General features: G+C 45.2%; 1 non-coding gene and 1 pseudogene across 1 annotated transcript; one reads left to right on the top strand and one right to left on the bottom strand.

Annotated features, from left to right (window-relative positions):
* Positions 1–7,737: 7,737 nt before the first annotated feature.
* On the bottom strand, positions 7,738–7,810 carry TRNAL-CAA (transfer RNA leucine (anticodon CAA)). Its single transcript has one exon. It is a non-coding gene; the product is annotated as a tRNA-Leu (tRNA).
* A 6,526-nt stretch (positions 7,811–14,336) lies between these two features.
* LOC146187466 (uncharacterized) lies at positions 14,337–24,730 on the top strand (annotated as a pseudogene).
* Positions 24,731–25,530: the final 800 nt, after the last annotated feature.

Here is a 25,530-nt window from a genome sequence, read left to right on the forward strand (position 1 = left end):
AGGTTCTACCAGTATGTCGAACAACTAAGAAAGTGAGACACGCTGCTCAAGTATTCTGTGTTTACATGGCCATAAAAAATGTTCGACACTCATGCGATCATTACGTCTTCCGCGAACCTTCACCGTGTAATGAGGATCGACATCAAAATTTTATTGCTCAATATTTCTTGTATGGTTGCCATTGAATTAGAAAAAAAGGGAAAGGAATGCAACGTCTGGGGGCACTAAGGCATGTAAGCTCTAAATAACCCAAATTCGGATTTTCATGTGGTAAACTTTCATTTCATAATCTTGTCAGCACGCTGTCTGGTTCACAAATGAACAGTCTAGAGAAGTTCGTCGGCGTAGTGGAATATCAAAACAAAGCTAACAAATTAGTTTCATCGCTGTCATGTTCAACAACCTAAAAAGGCATAGGTTGGAATCGGCACAAAGGGGGCGGGAAGGGGGGGGGGGGGGGGGGCTAGACGAATCTACTACAATCAATCAAGCGGCTTCTTCAAACCAGCCCTTCCTACAGTCTGTGCGCGAAGGGCATCGCTAAGAAGAGCAACACCAGACATTTTCCGACATACATGTGTTCTTATCAATATTTTAAGGCAGGGCCTCGCAGTGCTGATAGTATGCATTACATTTGACAAAACTACACCTATCCACTTAGAGGTGAAAAAAAACAGCGCGAAAACGAAGACGAGACCACACAACACAAGCCCACCAACTAGCCCGCCAAAATGCTCTCTTGGACCTATATACTTTTCAGTAAATAAATTTGAAAGTTTCTCACTTGTACGTCCTTAACTCGGGTCATTTTGCGTCTGCGGCAACATTGCTTCTATGCAACGTTGAAGACATTACCCGATCATTTTTGCTTGCTTTCCACATGAAGAACCATTTATTCACGTTTGTCTTAGGTTGCCTCAGGCAATTTCATAGAGTTCATTGTAAATAAGGCTATAGCTGATAACAAGGAGGGATTCTATTTCATTATTCAGAGGGGGAAGGCACCGTAATTAGGCTTCATTAGCGGTATAAACAAAAGGTTCTACAAGCCGATGCGCCTACATGTCATAATTATAAGGCAGTAGAAAGCTTCTACAAAGATGTAAAATTGGTAATGGGAAAAGTAAATAAACAGCATAGTGGGTGACTATAGCATCGGTTCTAGTAATAGGGATGAGTTACAAGTTGAGTTTGCGGAGCGCAATAACTTAAAAATTATGAATACCTTCCTCAGTAAGCGGAAGAACCGAAAGTGGACATGGAAAAGCCCTAACGGGCAGACTAAAAATGAAATTGAGTCCATACTGTTTTCTAACCCAGGCACTATGCAGGATGTAGAAGTAATCGGAAAGGGGGCATGCACGGATGCATTCTCAAGTTAGTCTTGATCTGAAGAGGGAACATAATATATTAGTAAGAAAGACGTTCGCAAACGAACTAGCAGTGAGGAGGATTGCAGAATTCAGGATCTCGCTACAGAATAGTTATTCTGCTTAAACCGAGGAAGATGACCTTAGCGAAGCAATGAACAATAATTTCAGAGATATCGTTACTGAGGTCGTGGTGGAAGTAGGCGGTAGGATAGTTAGAGACAATACCGGTAAACTATCTAAGGAGACAACAACTGTGATTAAGAAACGCCAAAGTATAGAAGAGCCTCCGACCCAACAGAAATAATATAACTGGCAGATATCAAAGCTAAGCAATAAGCCTAAAGTCGCCGGCATAAGGAAGTCAATCTGATAGGCAAAGTGGCTCCCTTTAGTGGGCGGCTCAGAACGACTGAACTCACTGAAGTAAGCCAGCTCATTTGAACGGCTCACCGGCTCACTTAAGTCTGGGTCGCTCAGGAGCGAGCAGTGGTTCTATTGGAGAGAGAGAAAGCCGGTTTTCTCTCTCCGTTTCATTGATCAGCGCTCATACGACATCCCGAACCTTTCCGTTGAAGCCGGCTGGCAGGCTGCGACTTCCGCGCTTCTGTTAGCGGTGCGACAAAGCAACTGCTCCCCACCCTTCCTCTCTCTCGCTAGAGCACTGTACCCTCCTCGCCTTCGGCTGTCTTTCCAAACGCTCTTATTAAAGAACGAATGAGCCGTAGTTTATTAAAAGTTTGTGGTGGGTTTTTATAGACGTTGCAGAGCCGGTTCACCCTCTAGGTCAGTGAGCCGTGCCGAACCTTTCTTCACAGCCAGATCTTGCCAAGGATGGTGCCTTAGGTTGACTGCTGCTGTTTGAACGATGCATCACGACTCACTGATCGTGCATGATGTGCTGGTGCAATTCTTCAAAGATATCAGTGAAAATACATATAACACGTTTATTAAGCATTCATGTTTCTTCAAACTGGTGTATGCATGAGGAAAATAGTGGGGGGGGGGGGGAATATTGGCGGGAAGGGGCGGGGGGCAACGAGCCCTCCAGCCTACCCTAGGTCGGCGCATATGCTCACGGGAGTGTACTCTTAACAGGTCATTACGCGTGTTCGGGTGTGCCACGTGCATTCCGAGTGTTCTGCCATGGACATGACTACTCGATTCAAGTTGAAATCAGCCTCATCCTCAACCACAGTGCGTAAATAATTTATTTATTTATTTATTGATAATACCCTCAGGGTACAGTTGTACGTTACAGAGGGGAGGGGCGCATACAGGATATATATATAAAACAGAAGGTTAACAAAAGCGTACAAATCTGAAAAACAAAGCAAATAAAAAAGAACAAGGTACATGTGCAATTTAGGAAATTTAGGAAAACGGCATAGGCGTTAAAAACAACAATATAAAAATATAATAAGCAACAGTATACAATGATGTTATGCAAATAACCATACAGTAAGTTTTAAAACTAGGCAAAAAAGAAAGATTGCAGCGCGGATTTAAACTTTTGTTCTTCAGTTATAGTTGTTAGTGATGCAGAGAGGTTATTCCAATCATTACAGGTGCGGGGAAGAAAGGAGTTAAAATAGGCAAGGTGGAGTTATGGTAGTATATTTTGTGAAAAAGTGAGAGGCGGGATAGTTTTCTTCGAGTAGATAACAGCGGGAGATGTAAGTATGCTTTCATATTAGTAACGCTGGCTGTCGCCATTCTATCTCCTTTCGTGGTGACTATAAAATCCTAGTAGAAAGCAATATCCGCGTTTTTTAGATGCGCAATATTTTTCGTTAAGGCCACTATATTTATTGGAGGTGCAGCTATTCCCCAAGAAAGAATTTCGTTTATTGCTTATCGTATCATTTCAAAATTCTCTGAATAACATTGACCGTCATGCACAACACAGAGAATTATCCCTAAAAATACTTCGTGCCGTCAATCTATAAATATAACACAAAATGTTATGTGGGCTGACCATTAATGAATATAGATTGTGATGATATAGACAGACAAAGATAGCGAATGATAAAAATAGAGAAAACAGACTAACTGATTCGAGGTCTCTCCTATATTTCTGGACAGAGTGAATTCAGGAGGAGCCTGAAGTGTAATGTTAAAGGCATAATTTTTTTATTAATTCAGTGCGCGCTCTCTTGCTCCAGCTCACGTTAGCCCTTTTTACCGATTTAAAATTGCGCTTTTGTCGGCCCTGCCCGTCTCTTTTTTTTTTTCTTTTCCACTTCGTTTATAGCATATTCTTATAACCCTTTTGTTCAAAGTTATTGCTGTTTTTCTCAATACCCACGCCGCTCATTTTCACTCTTTGAAAGAGCGGGTCAAACAATAGCCGAAGACGAGGGGATGTTTGCGACTCTTGTGAAGAAGGGCGGGAGGCATGGCATCTGATATCACCCTCGCGCGCTCTTTTCTTTCACGCGCCCGGGAAGGGGGATGATCTCGGAGGTCATGCGGGAGGCCAGTTACTTTCGCCCATCACATATAGATGGCGTCAAAGTCGCATCGAGAGGATCCCACTCGCCGTTCCCAGAACCGTTCAGTACTCAATCGGATCCATGAAGGAAGCAATTTCCTTCCTCGTTCAGTAATCCGACGGATCACTAATCGAGAGAGCCAGCTCACCAAAAGAACCACCACTCACTAATTGTGAGCCGCCCCTCTCCCGCTCTTTCGAAAGAGCCGTTCAATAGATCCGGCTCGCTCTCTAGTATACCATCTAGTATACTCTAGTATGCTCTAAAGAACAGGAGTAACCGTACAGCGGTGAGAAGAAAATTGGAAATATGCAAAAATCAGATGTATGCGCTACGTGACATGGTGGACAATGCCATCACGAATACGGACAGAATAGTTAAAGTAACTGAGGAGTTCTATAAAGACCTATATAGTAGTCGAAGTCCTCAGCAGAGTAGTGAGATGGGGAGTAATGAAAAGCCATTGACGAAGTGCGAGTTTAAGAAAACTTTAGAAACTATGAAAAGCGGGAAAGCAGCTTGCCCGGACAACGCTTGTGCATTTTCGAGGCATCCCGAGGACGCCATCTTGAGGAAGCTATGTTGTCGGAATGCACTCAAGCAATCCTTGAAAGATCACAGAAAGGCCCTGTTGTTCGTCTTCTGCATGTCCTAAGGACGTCCAAAGAAAATAGAGGACACCTCTAGAGTTTTTTGGGAATCATCTCAGGATGTATTAGAATGTTCAAATATCTCTCAGCGATGTCCTCTCGGCCATTTCACGCCATCATAACGTCTTCAAGCAGACAACCGAGGAGACAAGCCAGTGGAGTTTTAGGATGAGCTGCGTAAGCAAGTCTGCCCACTTTACACGCACAATAGCAGCCTTTGGGTTTAGTAAACAAACTTCTGGTTGCTTGTGATAAAGTACTAATTTAAGGCCATTCCGACAGGTATCTGTAGTGCAGAAAGACGAAGACAGAAGGAAAGACGAGCACAGTCTTCCCGTACCTGTCTCAATGGCCCTCATTTAACATTTCACGACAGGCAGCCTTTTGGTTTCATTTGCCTTTATCTGTACTTGATCTGTGGAGACGAGAAGCAGAACGCAAGTCGTCCCTAGCACTCTACAGCACCAACAAAGCCGTGATCAAAACGAAGGAAATTTATGATAACACGATCGGAAGTGACCTCATGTGCTAGGTTAGGAATAGCGTGCTGAAAGCCGTGATCAAAACGAAGGAAATTTACGGTAACACGATCGGAAGTGACCTCATGTGCTTGGTTAGGAATAGCGTGCTGCACATCCAACGACTTCGAGCCAAGTTTTCCGCTGTAGATACGACATGCCCCCGAAGCCAAATTACTGATGAGACAATACCACATATTGTGTTGCAGTGGCCACATCTATCGCCACCGCTCGCTCCAACCCCGCATGCAATGACGGACGATGATGACATGCTGACGATAGCACTCGAAGTGCGCCATGAAGTAGACAACACAAACGACAAATGACCGAAGGGATGTCTGCAGGGACGGCTAGATGTTAAATTTATGTAAAAAACACATTAACGTAGTATGAAACGCTTTGGAGGCCCGATCCAGAAGCCAGTGTGATCACTCGTAGTACTGTGTTTGGGCAATACCGTCATGGTCATCATCAAAGTTAAAAGTTAAACTGCAAGTAATCAGGTCAGAACAAAATACGGTGATAAAACTGGGCATTGCTCTTCATATATTCACTGCTCCAATTAAAAAAGAATGACCCTGAGTCCGGCGTATCCTTCGCATTTTACTCTTGTCACCGCCTAAGGATTGCCAAGTTATCCTAGAAAATAACTCATTTTTTTCTTTTTTGGCATAACATTTTGTGAATCACCAAATACATGGTTATTTATTTTCGGCTGGTCGAGATCAGTTGTGTCACATGTGTTGCGAGGGATGCATTGCTGTTTCCGAAAGCCTGGAAAAATAGACGAATACCAGACTTACGTACAGAGCCTGCATCACCACTGTAGTCGGTGCGGCCCTGGAATGGAGGCTTTAACACCAAGCTTGCCAAGTAATATTTTGAGCAATACAAAGCCTTCGTTTATTCGCTATTAGTATGTTTTATATGCCTGCCCACAGCCGAAAAAAGCCCATAACCATGTCAGTAATGCGATATACTGTTTTGCTGTATTTAGTTTTTACGTGACAACTAAATTTAGTGTTTCAGGTAAATTTCTATGGTGTGACGTTCCGTAGCACGTCTCTCTGGTAAATAGACGAAATTCTGATCCTGCAGAAGAAATATTTTTAGTCACATCGGGTTGACGGCCAACACCACACAGAAATCCTGTTGTGAGAACAGAGCGTTTTCTACAGCTTTCCTTTTCGCCAGAGGTCGATAACAAATAATGTATGCACTGATCGAGCGCATGTGTAACAACATCGGGATCGAATTATTTAGTTATTTCTCTAATATGTATGCCTGTCGAAGCGGCACCTTGACTATGAGAAGTTATTGAAAAGAATTTAGAAATAAGATAAAAGTAAAAGATTTCAACATATACACCTTCATAGTAGGGAAAAATCTCGAATCGAGATTGCCCGTCTGCTTATTGGCACTCAGAACTAGCGCATTGCACGATTGCATCGCCTATGTTCAATGGCCAAAAACACTGTGTCAAGGAAGTATTGATGGCTCGCCCCAGATGGCGCTACATCCGTTATAAAAACTTTTGAAAGGCAGTCTTGCTGTGACAACGTTTGTGACAACGTTTGTAACTTAATGCCGCATTCGCATATCCGCCTTATGTCTTCACTCTTTCAATTCCGCGGGCGCCGTGCAGCAGATATCGAAAGTCGCAATACACTGTCATGAGTTTTGTATTTATTGAGTGGCGTAGATATGACTTTACAGCATGGTGTACGAACTTACCGTGTCGTATACGAATTTTTGTACAGTATGGGTGTTTATGTCACAGCGCAAGCTGCTCTTTCGCTGCGTTTCCGTGAGTCCGGATTGAAGAAAGGGGATGTGGAAAAGAATATCGTGAGACAGCGCTGAAAAGAGAAACAAAGTGTAAGGAGAAGCTCGCCATCGTTCCTTGAACGCCCAGGCTAATGTTGAGTCGTATCCTTTTAATAAACCTTAACAGTGGTGTTGGAACGATACCCACGGACCCTTCTCTACCTCGTTGGAGCCGACGACTCGCTGGGCTATCAACTTTGACCGTGACAACGATGCAAGACTGCGACGCACGGCAGCCAGGCTCAGCGACACACGCTTGGCAGCACTACCGCGAGCCCCGGACTTTTTCTAGCAAGGCTGGCGAATACGTGCATGTGTGGACCACCAATTATCAGCCAGTGAGCAAATACAATCGCTACTACGCCACAGTCAAGCTGGCCAACGTTGTTTTTTTCTTGGACGCCACAGCCCTGGTTCCAGAACTATGAAGCGTCCTTAACGAGTTAAGACCGCTTTCAAGAGGAGATTCGAAATTCTTTGGGGATACCACGGAAAAAAGGAAATGCGCTAGCATACTTTACTCCAGCGAGCGCGAGTGCATGGCGAAACGTACACAACGTACAATGAAGGTGTCCTGAAACTGTGCAAAGCGGTCAAATCCACGCATGTCAGAGGAAGACAGGGTCGGCCATCGCTAAAGGGCGTCGCGGAGGACGTATATAACTTTTTTATCACAAGCAGATCAAATTAAGGGGAAATGAGGGTGCTCGTTATAATACATGAAGGAAAGAAGCCAACAGTCGGCGAGGCCAAGGAAAGCGTTGGGGATAGTACTTTGTCTTTTTTTTATGTTTTATTTGGACAATCAAAGAAAATAGTAATGTAATCTGTTTAGGGGAAAGATATATTTAAACATAAAGTAGAAGACAAAACAACGTGCCGATGGTGGGAACCGAACCCACGACCTCCGAATATTGCGTCCGGTGCTCTTCCAACTGAGCTACATCGGCCGCTGTCCCCCTTGCTACTTGCTTGGGTATTTTGTTGTCTGTATACTGAGCCTTGAGAGTGTTCACCAGCGCCACCCTCAGTCATAGCGGCGGACGTGGAACGTCCTTTGTTACCGCCAGCGTCACGTAGAACGGGATCAAGAGCGAGGGCGAAAGCTGTGCTAGAACCCCCTTACGCTACCTATGGCTTCAAGACTGCCAGAACCGAGACCCCCGTAAGCTACAAGCAGATCAAATTGAGTGGAAATGAGGGTGCTCGTTATAATACATGAAGGAAAGAAGCCAACAGTCGGCGAGGCTAAGGAAAGCGTTGGGGATAGTACTTTGTCTTTTTTTGATGTTTTATTGGGACAATCAAAGAAATTAGTTATTAGCTGATCCTAATGAACTTATTCCACAGAATGAAAAGAAAAACCAACAGAAAGTCACAGTTATCCCATATTGCCACACCCTTTCCCACAATCTAAAGAGGACAATGAGCCGAGCCAAAGTGCGGGTGGTGTTCTCCGCTCCTGACAAATTATCAAACCTATGTAACCGCGTGAACCCTCGTGCTAATAAAGCCAAAAAATGTGGAAAGAATCATAAGAACCAATATGTCTCCTGTAAAAATAATGTAATTTATTCTATACCACTGAAATGCGGCCGGAAATATATAGGGCAGACCGGCAGATGCCTTAATGACAGGTTACGCGAACATAACAATGATGTCAGGAATGGTGTCAAAGGGCATCTTGCTTGCCACATTAATGAAAAAGAAATAGATGGAAAAACCAAGAAATGTCCCAGTTGTTATCCCGATTTTAAAAGGTCGGACGTCATTGATTGCCACAAAGATCAGCTTACAAGGGAAATAATAGAGGCATTCAATATTTCATTGCAAAAAGATATGTGCATCAGTGCTGCCTCAGTGTTTTTATCTGACAAAGAAATGCAATACCTGTCTGCTAATCTGTGAACGTGTTTGACGATAACGCTGTTTGATTGCTTCCTATATTTTAACGCTTTTATGTCTCCCCCTCTTCTTTGTCAAGAAAATGCTTATATTGCCTGGTCTTGCAATAAAAATTCAGTTGTAAGTTAGCGCCCGTCCTGTGTGTCTCGCTGTGTCCTTGTCTTTTTAGCGCTATGCACCAATCGAACCATCACCAACTCGCCCATGCTTCCACTCTTGCAAATTTTATTTCTTCTACAAAGGGCCCTTTTCCATGTGTGTCTCTGCAACCGTGCACTATTGTCTCCTTCATTGCTATGTCTGCTTGTAAATCGAGGGTGCTCGGATTCTACATTCGGCACAAGATTCTACCGCCTGAACTGCGCTGGTGGTTTGGCGGTTATCTGCCATCCCAAGGACACGGCGTCAGGATATGCAGGATCATGAGGTCAGAATGACAGGACTTAACCCGCCTTCACAAAAACGCTCTCCTCCTTCGACTTCAAGCGGCGTGTGGACCTTCTCGAAGCATGCAGGCCTTCAGGGAACACCTTGTCATCGCTAGAAAGTCGACTGAATTCATCTGGCAACAGACCCTGCCTGCTCTGAGGTCTCTGCTCCCTAAGAAGACATGCACAGCGGTGAGCAACGTCTACTGCACAGCCGGAATTTCCCTTCCTCGTGATGTGTCCTGTGTGCTTGAATTAGGACCAAAGTTCGCCGTTCCGCCCAAGAAAACAGCCCCAGAACTGGTCGCAATGATTCACCATGCCTCCCGTTTTGCTGCCGACCCGGAAAAAGACAGATGCATTTCTGAAGGTATGGACGCTGTGAGGAGGTACGAGCAGTCCAGATGCAATATTCCAATTAGCCGTACGATATCATATTTAAGAGAGAACTCGCTTTGGTTGTTATTGTCAGACAAAGAGGGAGGGTTTGCCGTCCTACCAAAAGCCACGTTTGACTCCAAAGCCTCTTCGGCCATAAATTCTGTCTTTGATAGAAAAAATGTCTCTATAGCGTCTGTGAAAAAAAACAGCGATGCAGTTATGCTCCAAGTTGAACCTAAGTGGTCTTCAAAAGAGTATAGAAAAAAGTGAAAACAATACACTGAATATGTTCTTCGCCGCTAAAACCCATAAGGTTGAATGCCCTCTTCGAGTAATTGTATCTGAAAAGGGGTCATGGCAAAAATCGATATCGAACTTTCTCAAGACCCAATTGATGATGCTTAAAATTGAAGACCCGTATCAGACAAAAAGTTCCTTAGATGTAGTTAATTTTCTTAAAACTCGAAGGGGTGGGTTAAGTGCCTTTTCTATTGACGTCAAAGACTTGTATTATTCTATACCCCAAGACAAGCTACTTTCATGCGTTGAAGAGTGCATTGACCATCATGGCGCCACAGCTTTCCAAAACGCCTCAGGGGTGTCGGTGCAAGGGTTCCTAGAACTGTTAACGATGTACCTTTCCTCAACGTTTTGTTCCTGGAATAGTACCGTTTATCTTCAAAAAACGGGAGTTCCTATAGGCTCTTGCATCGCACCAATTTTAAGCGATATCTTTCTGGCATCAGTAGACAGACAGTTAGATCAGATTCTGGATGGTTTTCCTGTCATAAAAATTTTTCGTTACGTAGACGACTATTTGGTTTTGACGAGTGTAGGCAGACCGGACGGTCACGCCACCGCACAACAAATCTTAAAATGCTTTAACATCGCCTTATCTCCCTTAACCATTACTCATGAAATGCCTGATGATCCTTCTATTCAATTTCTGGACATAAAACTGCACCTACAAGCACGTCACACCTGCTGGTCCTATGAACCACGAAGCAAAAAACCGGTCCTTCCGCTCCATTCTGCTCATTCAAAAACGGTGAAACGTGCCGTTGCTAATCTATCCTGTCCAACGCGCTCAAAAAGACTTGTACACACCATACTGAGTTTAGTTTTCTTAAACAGTGCAATAGGCTAAAAGAAGCAGGTTACCCGCCCTATCTTCTGGTATCCGTCGCTCAGAAATTGCTGAAGCATACACTATTTCATTTGGGAAAGGCTGATCCTAATTAACTTATTCCACAGAATGAAAAGAAAAACCAACAGAAAGTCACAGTTATCCCATATTGCCACACCCTTTCCCACAATCTAAAGAGGACAATGAGCCGAGCCAAAGTGCGGGTGGTGTTCTCCGCTCCTGACAAATTATCAAACCTATGTAACCGCGTGAACCCTCGTGCTAATAAAGCCAAAAAATGTGGAAAGAATCATAAGAACCAATATGTCTTATGTAAAAATAATGTAATTTATTCTATACCACTGAAATGCGGCCGGAAATATATAGGGCAGACCGGCAGATGCCTTAATGACAGGTTACGCGAATATAACAATGATGTCAGGAATGGTGTCAAAGGGCATCTTGCTTGCCACATTAATGAAAAAGAAATAGATGGAAAAACCAAGAAATGTCCCAGTTGTTATCCCGATTTTAAAAGGTCGGACGTCATTGATTGCCACAAAGATCAGCTTACAAGGGAAATCATAGAGGCGTTCAATATTTCATTGCAAAAAGATAAGTGCATCAGTGCTGCCTCAGTGTTTTTATCTGACAAAGAAATGCAATACCTGTCTGCTAATCTGTGAACGTGTTTGACGATAACGCTGTTTGATTGCTTCCTATATTTTAACGCTTTTATGTCTCCCCCTCTTCTTTGTCAAGAAAATGCTTATATTGCCTGGTCTTGCAATAAAAATTCAGTTGTAAGTTAGCGCCCGTCCTGTGTGTCTCGCTGTGTCCTTGTCTTTTTAGCGCTATGCACCAATTGGACTTAGAACTCCCCTTGGAACCAGACAGCATCTGTTGGATGTACAAACCTCGGACTCAAAAAGGGCTGTTGGAATACGAGTCGGCTCACTCAAAAACAGTCAAACGAGCGATAGCCACATCAGGATTAGGTTCTGCAATAATAAGATCATGTGAGCACTGCATGCGGGAAAGCTTCCAACTGCAGCAGCACGGCTACTACGGGCAGGTTTTCCGCAGACAGTGATAGTGATATCGGCAGTGACTGAAGCTTTGCTCCAAAAAGTTAAAGGCAAAAAGAGGAATGTTTCCCAGGAAGGCAACAGGAGAGCGAGACCAGCCGTTGTCCCGTATTTCCACCGTGTAGCCCATAATTTGAAAAACATTGCCAATAAGTATAAGATTCCTGTAGTGTTTTCTGCCCCTTCCAAGCTAACTACGTTGTGTCATAGGATTAACAACGAAAAACCAAGAGAACAAACCTGTGGCGTGAAATATGCTAACATGTTCGTCAGGTGTAGGGAAGGGGTGATATACCAGATTCCGCCTACATGCGACAAAGTTTATATCGGACAAACCGGAAGGTGCTTGAACGAACGTTCAAGGGAACACGCGCGCTCACTTTGAAACGGCACTGGCTCTAATTTAGCACGTCATTGCAGAGAATGCAAATGCATGCCTCGTTTACGCGAAACAGTTGTTCTAGATAGAAGTAGGGATAGCGTAGACCGGGAGTTGAAAGAAGCGTTCTTTACAAAAAGAAAGAGCAGGATTGTGTGAGCGACGCCTCAAAATCTTTGTACGAGAATGAACTTGCCTTCTTAAAACAACTTTGTTAGGTTTTTGGCTCACTACGCGTGTTTAATTGTTGATTTCTTCGTTTTTCGTGAAGGTTCGTGCGCAATTTTTATCCACACGTGGTCACTTTCTATCAGTTTTTATCTTTTCCACAATTTCATTTCGTCAGTTTTAATCGGTTTTATACTTCTTACCTGCTAGCGAAGTTTTATCTGTTTTATGTTTTTTTTTACACCATGTTTCATTGACTGTTTATGTCTTCAAGTGTAACTTTTTTCACTTTAATTTCATCCATTTTCGAATTCAGTTAACTTTTAGCTTTTACCGTTTTTTTTGGCTCTTTACACCATGTTGTTTTTACTGTTTTTGTCATCAAGTTTAACTTCTTCATTTTGTTTTCATCTCTTGTTGAAATCAGCACACTTTTACCTTTATCACCCCATTATGTTTTTATCGCTTTTTGGCTCTTTACCTCCATGTGACGTTGACGGCATCTGATTATCTTTTCCACTGCCTTCCTATATATTGTACGAATTTCGTTCAATAAAATTCAGTTGTGAGTCAGCGCTCTTTCCTGTCCTTTCTTCGCTTCGCTTTCGGGCTTCTTTCGCGCTGTTTAACTCAAATCACAAAGGATACCTTGGATTCTACAACCGCCGTCATCAAGCATTGTCGCACGTTCGCAGCTCTCAAGCTGCGCCGCATAACCTCGCGAACTTCGGCCGCTTGCCCAATGTGACCACCGTTAGAAACGTCTATTGTCATGAGCATTCTCATGAACCTCCGAATTTACCCAACATTATTCGCCAAATTATCCGCGATGAACTCTACCACCATCGAGATGTTGTGAGCTGCAGTGCAGCCCCTGGTGACAGCTGCTCCCTGCAGGCAGTTACAATCCAGCGATCTTCTTTTTGGGGTACTACCACTCACACGCATGCTGTTCGTGAACCTTGGAACGATTCCTACGGCGCTGCTCCAATCACTCGTTCCTGCTACAGCGCACCGCCTCCTCCGCAAAACCACCAACGGCTGCAATTTCCTGATCACTCCGATCCTGACACCGAGGACTATTATCCTGACCGTGCTTGTGAGCCACCAGTTAGCTACCGCTATGGTAGGCTCGGACATATATCTTGATTCTGCCGATGCAATCAGGTTCGACGCTAACAGCGCCAATGGTCCAATCGTGAGTCCAGAAGTTCATGACCGGACCTTTACAACCCCTTCAGGTTCGCTACGCACTGCCACGAGACTGCAGCTTCTGACCGGAGCCTGAATCACCCCGCTCGCTGCTCCCGACGTTCAACCTCTCCCCACCGCGTCTCGCCACCTCTGGCAAACTAGTTTGTGCGGCCGATGGAGGTGCGGTTGCCAGGTCATCGATATTACCAATTCCTCTACCTGTCGTTATGCCCAAGAATCGCCTGGAAGTGTTAGTGGATGATGTTTGTGTGGTGGCCTACTAGATACTGGTGCTACAGTGTCCGTGATGAGCTTAGAATTTAAGAATCGCATCAGCTCTAAAATTGTATTTGGTTGGGATCGCAGTGTCCTATTTCGTGGTATAGGGGGAGATGTTTTGGTTCCACCTGGTATCTGCTATGTAAATGTAGCGATTGCTGGACACTTGTTCAGAACGGTATTTAAGGTGCTCCCTCGCCCTACGCACGATCTTCTAGATGTTGACTTTTTACAAAAGCATGCATCAACTTTCGGCTTTTACAATGGCGGGATATCAATAAGCCCTAGCCTTCGATTGGCCCTCATAGAATAATCGCCGCAGCCTGCCCAAGCCTTTTCTGTCTTGGAAGGTACCGTCATTCCTGCGGTATACGCCATCTTAATCCCAGTTGTGTCCTCTGGCGCGGTTCCCAATGCCATCGACGTGTGGCATCATTCTGATACGCACTGTGCGCGCCCGTCCCGCCGATACAGGCTAGATAAGCGCTGTACTTTCCTTTCTTTCACCCAGCTCTCACAGAAGTCATGTGACCGTTCTGGCTGCATATATGTTCATGGCAAAACATTAAAGGAGGTCATTCTTGGTTAGGATGCCATGAGCGTCTGCCTGCTTATCTGACATGGTGTCAGAAGTGGAATAAAAGCAGACTTCGACGTAGCACCGCTGCAGCGCCGTCAACCGGTCAACGACCAGCAGCTGCATCTAGGCGTTCCGAGAGCAAGCGACAAACAAGGCTTCGGAATGAAGGGAATCAAGCCGCCGAGGCCTTTCGACTTCCATAACTCCGCGGACAGGCCTGCCTGGATGGACGAAATTGATGACTACAGGTTCGGACTACATGAGAAGCCAGACAAAGTTCAAGTAAGAATTCTTCTCTACACAATGGGCATATTCTTCGATCGTTAAGCGTCACAGACGAAGAAATGAAGGATCTCAGCTTGATAAAATCGAAGCTTCATAGCTAGTTCGTCCCCACCAAGAGTTTAAGGAGATGAAGGAACGCCTAATTAGAGACCGGTTCGTAGTCTGTCTACGGGACCACGCATTATCGAAAGAACTCCAGATGGATCCAAATCTCATGCTGAACATTGCTCTGGAAAAAGCGCGTAAGCGAAACGGTGAAGAAAGAGCAAGCTGAGCTAAAAGGGGACGACAGCGCGTTCCCAGAGGCTTGCGTCTCCGCAGTAAAGCCTAAGAAAATGACGCGTAAAAACGCGTTTACACTTAGACAGAAGACTGCTAACCGCCAAAACAGCTGTAGTTTCTGCGCCAGACCATCTCATCCGAGCACCAGTTGCCCAGCGCAACAAGAAAGATGTAGGTTCTGTGCAAAGTTAGGCCACTTTGAAAAAGCATGCCGAAAAAAGAAGCAAGCAGGCGGGAATATCGACGGCGTTGCCGAACTCGATAAGAAATTTCTCGGCATGGTCGAGCAGTAACAGAAAAGCGCTTCTGCGCACTTCGTCAAGGTGCTGATAAATCGCCACGAGGTTTCCATGAAAGAGGATACTGGAGCGGAAGTGACAGTCGTAGGTGAAAATTTTCCTTTCCTTGCCCGTTCTTTGAACCAAGCAGGCAATCTTATCGGCCCGAGCAATGCGAGCATCCGTACAATCGGAAAGTATGTCGCTGAAATTGACTGGAAAGACAGCCGTTCACACCAAACTGTTTACTTCGTGCACAACTTGCGCACGCCCCTGTTGGGACTGCCAGCTATCAAAGCTCTAGGAATTGTGCGTTTTCTGGATGCGTTGTCGACTGCTGATGACATGGTACGCAAATATTCCAAAGGGTTCCTGGGAACAGGCTCGAAAGCAGGGGAACATACATTACGCCTCGTGCCAAATGCATGTATGTAGTGTCTACAGCACGACGGATACCTATACCCATGAAAGAAAGGGTCAAGGAAGAGCTAGATAGGCTAGAGCGAGAAGGAATGATAGAGAAGGTAGAAGAGCCGACAGAATGGTGCGCGCCTATTGCTCCCGTGGTGAAGCCGTCTGGAGCGGTTAGAATATGTGTCGACTTCACGCAATTGAACCGGTTTGTAAGACGGGAGCGCCTTAGCTGCCGACAGTAGAGCAAGTCATGGGTAGCTTTCAAGAAGTCAAGGTCTGCTTTAAACTGAACGCTAATTCCGGTTTCTGCCAAATACAGCTTTCCAAGGAGCGTCAAAAGCTAACCACTTTTATTTCGCCATTTGTGTGGTACTGCTACTGCAGGCTACCGTTCGGAATCACATCAGCACCAGGCATTTTTCAAAGGAAGTTCTCGCAATTCCTAGAAGGTCTATACGGTGTGTTGAACTATATGGATGACATTCTGGTGTACGGCAAGAACAAGGTGGAGCACAACAACCGCCTACGTAACGTGATTGGCCGACTGCAAAAGACGGGCGGGACTCTCAACACAGAAAAATGTTATTTCTCTCTCGACCAGGTGAAATTCCTGAGCATGATTTTGACGCCAGTGGTGTGCGCCCAGACACCGAGAAAGTTAGGGCTATCAAAAAGTTGTCCCAACCTGAAAATGTCGCCGAAGTTCGCTCATTGTTGGGCATGATGAACCACCTCGCAAGGTTCCTTCCTGACGCTGCGTCGCTATCGGCGCCTCTGCGCCGCCTCCTCAACAACGACAGCGACTGGTCTTGGGGAACCCAACAAGTGGAAGCCTTCGAGAAAATCAAGGCAACTCTCAGCTCGAGCAGGTGCCTAGCAAGGTACAACCTCAGGTACCAGACAATCGTATCAGCGGACGTGTCATCGCACGGGCTTGTAGCAGTTCTACTCCAGGACCAGCCGCCCGGCGAAAGAAGGCCTGTAGCATATTCCTCCAGATCACTCATGAAACCGAGCAGAGATACTATACTCGCAGATGGAGAAGGAAGCATTGGTTTTGACGTGGGCAGCAGAACGCTTCAACGAATTTGTCCGGGATCTCACGTTTTTATTTGAAACTAATCATAACCCTATAGTTCAGCTACTGGGTCGTGATCTTCTTGAGTCTCTTCCATCGAGAATTCAAAGGTTCAAGGTACGTCTTATGTGGTACTCGTTTACACTTACGCATGTCCCTGGAAAAACCATTGCTACGGCGGACACTCCTTCACGGGCCAGAGGGATGCAATCGGGGCTGCCATCGGAAAACTGTCCGAAGCAGACATTTCGGCCCACGAAACTGAGTCGTTCGATTTGCACTCTCAGATGGCACGCCTTACCGCATACGCTCAGAACAGGCAACGGGCCCAGAGTGCACCTTGTTGCTCGAAGCGTGCACGCGGGGTTGGCCTGCAACACTCCGGCTACCGCCACTTCTAAAACAGTTTTGCGCACATCGTGGCAAAATCACGGTTTGCAAACGGCTACTTCTGAAGGATTCCAGACTAGTGATTGCGGAAAGCAATGCTTCAAAGAGTCCATGAAGGACATCAAAGCATCGTCCGCTGCGCGCGTATGCAAAGGAGTCGTTCTGTTGGCCAGGAATAAGCCAAGAAATTGCAAGAACCGTAGCAAACTGCCAAACTTGCGAGCAAGAGAGCACCCAATTTTGCGGACCAAGATACCTTCAGAAACAGCCAAGCTCCCATGGGAAAAAAATCAGAGTTGATTTATTCGAGATGAAAGGAGCTGCCTATCTTGCCGTTGTCGATTATCACTTCAGGTATCCTGAGCTGGCCCTGCAGGATCGAGCATCATCATCGGAGATGGTCATCCAGCACCTGAAAAGCATCTTCGCCAGGCACGGGAACCCGAAAACTGTAATATCAGATAATTAGACCACAGTTCGTATCACTTGCCTTCCTTATTTTTCAAGAAATTAGGATTGAATTATGTCACAAGTCCTCGTTACGCACAGCCTAATGGCGATGTTCAGCGCATGGTAGGGACACTCAAAAGGCTGCTTAAGAAGGCGCAGGAACCCTACATTGCCTTGCTGAACTATAGAAATTCACCGGCTCCAACCGGCTACAGTCCAGCTCAACTGCTCATGAGCCGTCGCTTACGATCGAGGGTACCATGCTTGCCATATGCATTAAACCCTCGAGCAGTAAGCGCCTCTTAGAAAAAGTAAGACGACAAATACAGGCATAAACAAAAGCTGTATTTTGACAGACATTATGCTGCTAAACCTCTTCCCAGGTTGTCCGCAAGAGAGCATGTGTCGCTTCGAAACAGATGTGCCGGAGGCCCAGTCCTTCGTCCTGCCTCGACACCCATTTCTACCATTTTAATCGTCCTCTCGAACTGAGAAAAAAAAAACATAAAAAAGGAGAAGGAGCCCGGACCAGCAAAAGCTTTGCCAGGCTTAAAAGCAATTAAAATAAATAAAAGAGAGCAGAAGCTCGAGATAAAAAAAAAACACTTTTTAAAAAGCGATAGAAGGTATTTAAAAAAAAAGCGAGGTCCTGTCGCAAGGTGGTCCAGGCTAGATTAAGAAGAATAAAAGGAAAAACCCAGAAGGTAGCATCCAGACCTGCAAATGAAACAAAAACAGGAACCAGAAAAGAACAGCAGCAAAACCACCGTCATACAAAATGACCAATAACAATACGGATAGAGAGGCAGACGTACAAAACCCAAAGCATAAAAAACGGCAGACTGAGGTAGAAAAGTAAACAGGACAGTCCCTAATAAGGAAATAAAAATCAGGTGAACAATAGAGAGTTGCAGTCTCCTACGCCATTGTAATCCTTGGTCCACAAATTCACAAAGAGAGATAAAATGCTGATTTTAGGAACAGAAGAATAAAACAAAAAAAAAAAGAGAAAGTGCCGACACCACAGATAAGAGGGAGGGGATGAGAAAGAATTGCAAAACCTAAACAAAACATTAAGAGAGAAAAAAAAAACACTTTTAAATCTAGTCTGATGCGAAAAGATATCCGTCACTAAACCAGATTATATTAACCGCAAAATTCACGGGTAAGAGAAACGATGGAGGAACATACATAATAAAAAACCTACTGCACCACTATACCGGACTCGTGTGACAACCGCAGCAGAAAAGGCAAAAAAAGTAAAATATCACATATCACAGAGGAATAAGAAAAAAAAATAACTCCACTCATTTCAAAGCAGTATGCATGCTGCCCATGCGGACCTGGTTCTGTAGGCAAGAGTGCCTGCAGTCACGGGCACATCCAGGAAAACTGAAAGGCATGCCTTAAGCACTCTGCTCAACACAGGAGAACGGAGCCCTCCCCTGTGCAGAGCGTGGTAGGAGGTCTTCAGGACCCTCCGACGGGACCCTCGCCCCCACCATCGTCAGGCTCAAGCACAGGATCAGCAGATCATCCGCTCGTGCTTGTAAAAACCAAGATGGATAGTTGGCGGTATCGAAGGGCACGCCACGACGAAATACCAATGCACACGTAGAAACGTGATCCAGTAGGCATAAGTGACCTGCGCACTACAGCCATAGGCGCACCATGCAATCAAGTGGGCGTGTCCTAATCAGACGGGCTGAAAGGAAGAGCAATCGTCCTCCTCTGTACAGAGCGTGGTTGGGGGTTGGCAGAATACTCCGCGGAGTCCCTCATCCCCAGACTCAAGTACAGGGTCTAACGGAAATCCACTGGTGCTTGTAGAGCCAAGGATGGACTGGTTGGCAGCAGCAGCGTGCACGCCACAACAGGAAACAGGTCAAAAATGCACCCAAGTAATAAGGCAGCCAGAAAAAAAAGAGAGAGAAATAAAGGGTACCTGAGAAGAAAAACAATGGATTCAAGGATAATATTAGAGAGAAAAGAAAAGGAAATCAACTCTAAATGATTACGTACATAATTGGAACGCATGTTTCGAAAAGATTATATATATATATATATATATATATATATATATATATATATATATATACGTATAAAATGGATTAGGACAGAAATAAAGAGAAAAAGAGAACAACATAGGTAACCTTTATGAGGAGATACGTAGAAAAATAAACCCTACGGCATATACTTTAAAGAATGCGAAATAGCAAGCAAATACTTCAATTAAGAGAAGATTGTCAGCGACAATAGGCAGGTATAGTGCTGCTTATGCGTTGAACCATTTGAATTAAAATTGCACAAGCGACAGGATTCCGAAGCAACGTCGGGTATTGAGACGTTATATCTGATGAGCAAAAAGACTTTAGGCGAGAAACAAAAGAAGCTGTAAGGGAGCAGTTTTGGAAGTAGTGACGGACGTCATTACACATTTTGCCACAGGAACAAAGTGAAGAGGAGGATAGACGTACGTTTTTAAATTAAAAGGAAATCTGCCAGCCCTGTAATTAGAATTGTAATCGCATTACGGGGCGGACAAGTGCGTGTTATATTGAGGGTATCGGGTATCCAATAAATAATTCTGTGCCGCCATTATTTTCGCGCCAATATGTGCTCCACAAGACAAGGGAAGAACGTTGTAAGCCTGAAAGGACATAACGTCTTGAAAGGGTAGAAGGATGTAAACGGCCGTACTGGCCTGTGCTACCAGCTGCTTGGTTGGCCAACTCATTGCCATAAATGCCGGAGTGGCCCCGGATATGGAATAACATGAATGGAGCGAGAGACGATAAGCGCGACAAGTTTTTTTAATGGTAAGAATTATGGGGTTAAACGAATTTACTCAAGAGGTGGCAGAGAGCAGAGACAGAGAATCTGTATAGAAATGAATAGGCGTAGTGGGAGGGTTGATAAGTTCATATTCAACTGCAAAATTAAAGGCTACAAGTTCCGCTTCATACGCACTGGAAGGTGGCTGCAAAGAAAGGCGATCAACAAATAATATGTTTGGGTTGAGTTAAGCACTACAAAAGCTGCGCCCGCGGAGTGAAGTGTGAACGACCCATCTGTATAGATATGCAGTGCGCGTTGGGAAGAAAAAAACATGGCTTCCTGGTAGGTGAGTTCAATAAAATGAAATTTAAACTTGATTGAGGGATGATCAGCCCAAGGATATTGAACAATGGCTGTGTTTCAAAGGGTTGTATGTAACGTTGCCATAAACTATTGGTGGCCGGAGTGTAAAAAACTTGAACTCGGCACATAATTGGTCTAGATGAATAGGCAACGGAACAACATTTGCAAGGACGCGAAGTGCAGCTGTTCGCGTGGTTTCGTAGGCGCCAGTAAGAGCGAGGAGTGGTATTCGTTGTAGTGATTGGACGCGATCTCTTAGTAGAGAAAGAGGACAGTGATACCACCAAGCAGGGGCAGCATATGTAAGCGAGGGGAGAATGACTTGGTGATAAATTTGACGCAAATGAGAAGGTGAAACGCGAAAGGGTAAATTAAACCAATTAAGGAGCTTAGTGGTAGAGGCCAAAGTTTTAGTTTGCAAGTGAATTACATGGGGGATAAAGGTAAGGTACGAATAAAAAACAACCCCTAATAATTTGATAGTTGGCTCGCACTTAAGCCTGTGAGATCCAAGACGGATGGTGGGTTTACGCTTATGTAATGCTGGTACTTTATTATGGTATAAAACATGAGAGCATTTTTGTGCGTTTAATTGAACACGATTTTCGGTGAACCATTGCTGGACTAAAGTCCAAACGCTGGTAGATAACTCGCGACTTGTCTTACCAGGTACAAGGATAATGGTGTCGTCGGCATATGCCTGAATGTGAATTGGGGAAGGGAGAGGTATATTTAGAAGGTCATAAAGGACAATGTTCCAATGTAATGGGAAAAGAGGCGAACCTTCATCATCATCATCATTATCTTCATCAGCCTGATTATACCCACTGCAGGGCGAAGGCCTCTCCCATATTTCTCCACTTAACCCGGTTCTGTGCTAGCTGCATCCACTTGACCCCTGCGAACTTCTTAATCTCATCCGCCCACCTAACTTTCTGCCGCCCCCTGCTACGTTTTCCTTCCCTTGGAATCCAGTTTGTTACCCTCAGCGACCATCGGTTATCTTCTCTTGGAATTGCTTGATGCTGCCTTAGAAAACGCAAAATTAAAGGGTGCCAAACACTATGAAATGCACCTTTAAAGTCCTGTAATGATTCACGTAATTTATCAATGGCCTGGACAGAATTCCCGCCGTGAGTGAAACCATACTGATTCCTGGGAAGCAAGTTATTTTTTGACAAAAAGTAGTACAGTCGAACATAAAGCAAGCGCTCGAGTACTTTACCAAATGAAGAATTATTAAAAATCGGGCAGTATGAGCCCGGAAGGTCCGGTGGTCTGTTGGGTTAGGGAATAAAAATAACTCTGCCTACTTTCCATGGTTAAGGGAAGTGACCCAAAAACAGAGAATTGAAAAGTGAGGAAAAGAAGAAGGGATGAGCAATAAACAAGGAAACGACAAAACGAGGAAAGATCGGGGCCAGCAGAAAACGTTAAATCCATTGAAGTTATAACAGCCTCAATTTCTTCAAGAGTGAACGGTGGATCCTGGATTGAGTTATTATAAGGCTGCTTAATAATATCCGTAACGTGAGTATGTAGAGGTAGATCTAAAGAAAAATCGTCCACAGCGACATGCGTATTCATCAGAAGCTTTATAGTGTCTTTAAACGTCTCTGTATAGGTACCGTCAGGGTATATCAGCATAGGAATTATTGAGGGAGTCCTGAGCTTTCCAAAAGCATACTTGTATGGCTTGCCAAAAAGGAATTTCCTTGTAGCATTTGAGCAAAGTTCCTTTACGTAATTGTCATGTGTGCGCCTGATGTTAGCTCTATAGACAGCAAGAGCTTTATAATAAATTGAGCGGCGGTAAAGTCTCTGTGTAGGATCGGAAATACGTTGAAAACGACATCGAAGAGCCCGAACACGTGAGCGCTCGATGCGCAAATCAACCGACCACCAAACAGATCCCTCAGGAAATGTAGATTTAACAGAACGTAAGTTTTCGTTGTAGAGTTTGATAAATATCTGATTAAATTTTGAAAGGATGATATCAAGGGCAGGCGCTTAATAGATCTGATGATTATAGAAATGCTGAAACCAATTCAGAGACGCTAACTGGGAAATTAAGCGACATGAGCTGGCTCTAGTAAGCCTCTTAAACTTTGATGAAGGTTGAGAAATGAAAGAAAAATAAACAAAATCTGTGCTCTGAAAGGGATGAATCTAGCAAAACTTCCCAAAAATAAGCCTCGTTTAGTAAGTGTGGGGAAGCCAGGGATCTCAATCCAACTTGAAGCGTACGGAGTTTCATATGTTGGCAAGGAATTTGGATTATTAATAACAACCAAGTTATTGGATGCAGCAAATGCTTAAACGTGAGTTCCTTTTAGGTCCGTAACACTTCCACTCCAAAGGAGGTTTTTTGCGGTAAAGTCACCACAAATGATAATATTATCTGTAGGTGAAGTCTGTACACAAGTTGCCAGTAAAGCAGGTAAGCTTTCGATATCTGCGCGAGGTGGTATATATACTGCTATGAAAAGAAATTAATAAGCCGATGTCGAACAGAAAATGGCAACAAGCTCAGTTGAAATGAAAGTAGGAAAGATATCAAAATTAGGATCGTAGAGCATCCAACTCAGCGGGGATTTTCAGTGCAATAAATTTTATGAAATGAAGGGGGAATTCCTGATATTTTTTTAGGGGTAATCTATGGATCGCAGACAGCAGTTACTGTGCTGTCATTATCTTGACTGCATCTAACCATAGGGGCAGTCGCGCAGCGTGTGTGATCCAAATGTATTTGTAAGAACTTAACATTAAGGTTGGGACGAAGGGTTGCCGTGGTCCTAAAAGCCATAGTTGGTTCTTGCCCGTATTCGATCCTGCAAGATAGTACATGAGACGTCACCAGCAGGATGGGCACAAGGGCAGCCTGCCGGTGCGCATTTTACGTTTGGGTACTTAATCGGTCCGGGACACTACGCAATGGGGTGCGAACCGGCGCATCGAGTACAACACGCCTTATCCGGGGAAGTTTTTTGTGTACAAGCTCGAAGGGCATGACCGTACTGTGCACAAAAGGTACACAAAGGCACATGTAGATCCTCCTGGACTTCTACTGAAGTCCAACCGATCGTGACCCTACGTGCGGCGCGAAGTCGGGAGAAGGCGGGAGGGTCGACCTCAATGATGTGCACCCGCTGCCCAGATCGCTGAGTAAAAGAAAGTCTGACCTTGCATGTTTTGAAATCGGGGCATAATCCGGGGTTCCTGCGGTGACGACCGCCACCAAATTATCCGGGAGGACGTCCGGGTCAATACCTGATAGCCCAACGTGCGAGTTCCTCCTCGAGGGACCCTGGACCTTAATTGAGGCGTTGATGGCCTCAATGCGGGTGATGGCTGCCCTCAAACGCTCAAGATCTCCTCTGTCCTTGAAAGTTACTACCAAGACACGACTCGTGGACCGGAGGTTGAGAGCGCCAATCCCCTCGGATTCTGGGTCTATTGATGCCTTGAGCAGAGTTGCAACTTGCTGTCCCACATGATTTGTAGCGGCCGCAGACGTTAAGACCATCTGGTGAGGTTTAACAGTATGATGCTCGCGAGGCCTTATAAAGTCCTGAATACCATCCGTGGATCTGCGAATTGCTTCGCGAGATGCCACGGAATGTGGAGCGGCCTGCAAAGTTGCTGCGAAGGTCCGAGAAACATTACGTCCAGTCCTCAGCGGATTAACTTCGCAAGCAGATGTCCTACAAGAAAGCTCCTCCGCGTTGTCGGCCTTAAGAGCTTCTATTTCCCGGTCGCGAGAAGAGATTAGGTCATGTAAAGAACGGATACGCTCCCTGTCCCGTACAGCACAACCCAAAAAGTGCATTGCCTGTGCATTCAGAGACGAAGCCAGCGAGACGAGGACAGCGCGAACTCCACGGCCAATCTTACTTTTGCTGGCGTTGATTGTAGATATCAGCTGCTCCTGTGCCCTCAAAATGGCAGCGTCGGAACCCAGCGGGAGTTCATCAAGATCTGTGGATGGCTCAATGACCGCAGGATGCGGGGAGAGGCCCGGTAGAGTAGACAGATGTGTCAAATTCGTCTCCGAAGGCGAATGCGAATGGGAATCAGCATTCACTTCCGGGGCGGAAGCCTCCAAGAAAGCAGTAACGACCGGAAGGTCAGCCTTACTGTCGGAAGGGTCCGCTGTGGCTGGAGGGTGCGCGGTAGAATCAGCAGAGGTGAGCATTGCCAGCAACAGCAACCGTGTCAGCTATGGTTGTTCGAGCAACTGTCAGGCCTACCCAGGCTGCCAGATGAGCTCTGAAGGCTGCAAAGTATCGCTGCAGTGTGGAAGGACGCCAGTAGAAGTCCCCCTGAGGGTCCCTGGAAGACGACAGGGGCCCTCCGAGCAAATGCACTTGCAAACGGGACCCTGGGAACTCGATAAAACCAAATATTCCGGAGCACCAAAAGCTGCTTCCTTCTTCTTTCGACTTCGTCCCAGGTCTTACTGGATCCAGAGTCAAGGGTGAGCCACACGTAGAAACAGACGTCATCTGTTATTAATCCCAGAGGGAGAAGAAACCAGGCCCTCACCGGACGAACAGGGTCAACAAGCCAGCCTACGGAAACAACCGACAAGGGAGTGAAACAAACTGTTTCGAATTCGCCTGGCAAGACCATCGTGGTCAAGCAGCTGTCCAACAACGAAGAGAACGTACCCGAAAAGACAACTTCAAACTCCGTGCAAATAACGACGCGATATGGGACCGTCGTTCGACAGCCGAAAAGACTCGGCATAGATGAGTAAATTGAACAGTACTTTTCCTTCCTGGTGGTCACACACAGGTTTGTAAACAGTGGAAGATGTGGCAT

The sequence above is a fragment of the Amblyomma maculatum genome, chromosome 6 (genome assembly GCF_055883805.1).
Source record: "Amblyomma maculatum isolate TAMU_Amacu chromosome 6, ASM5588380v1, whole genome shotgun sequence".
In the NCBI taxonomy this organism is placed as follows: Eukaryota; Metazoa; Arthropoda; class Arachnida; order Ixodida; family Ixodidae; genus Amblyomma; species Amblyomma maculatum.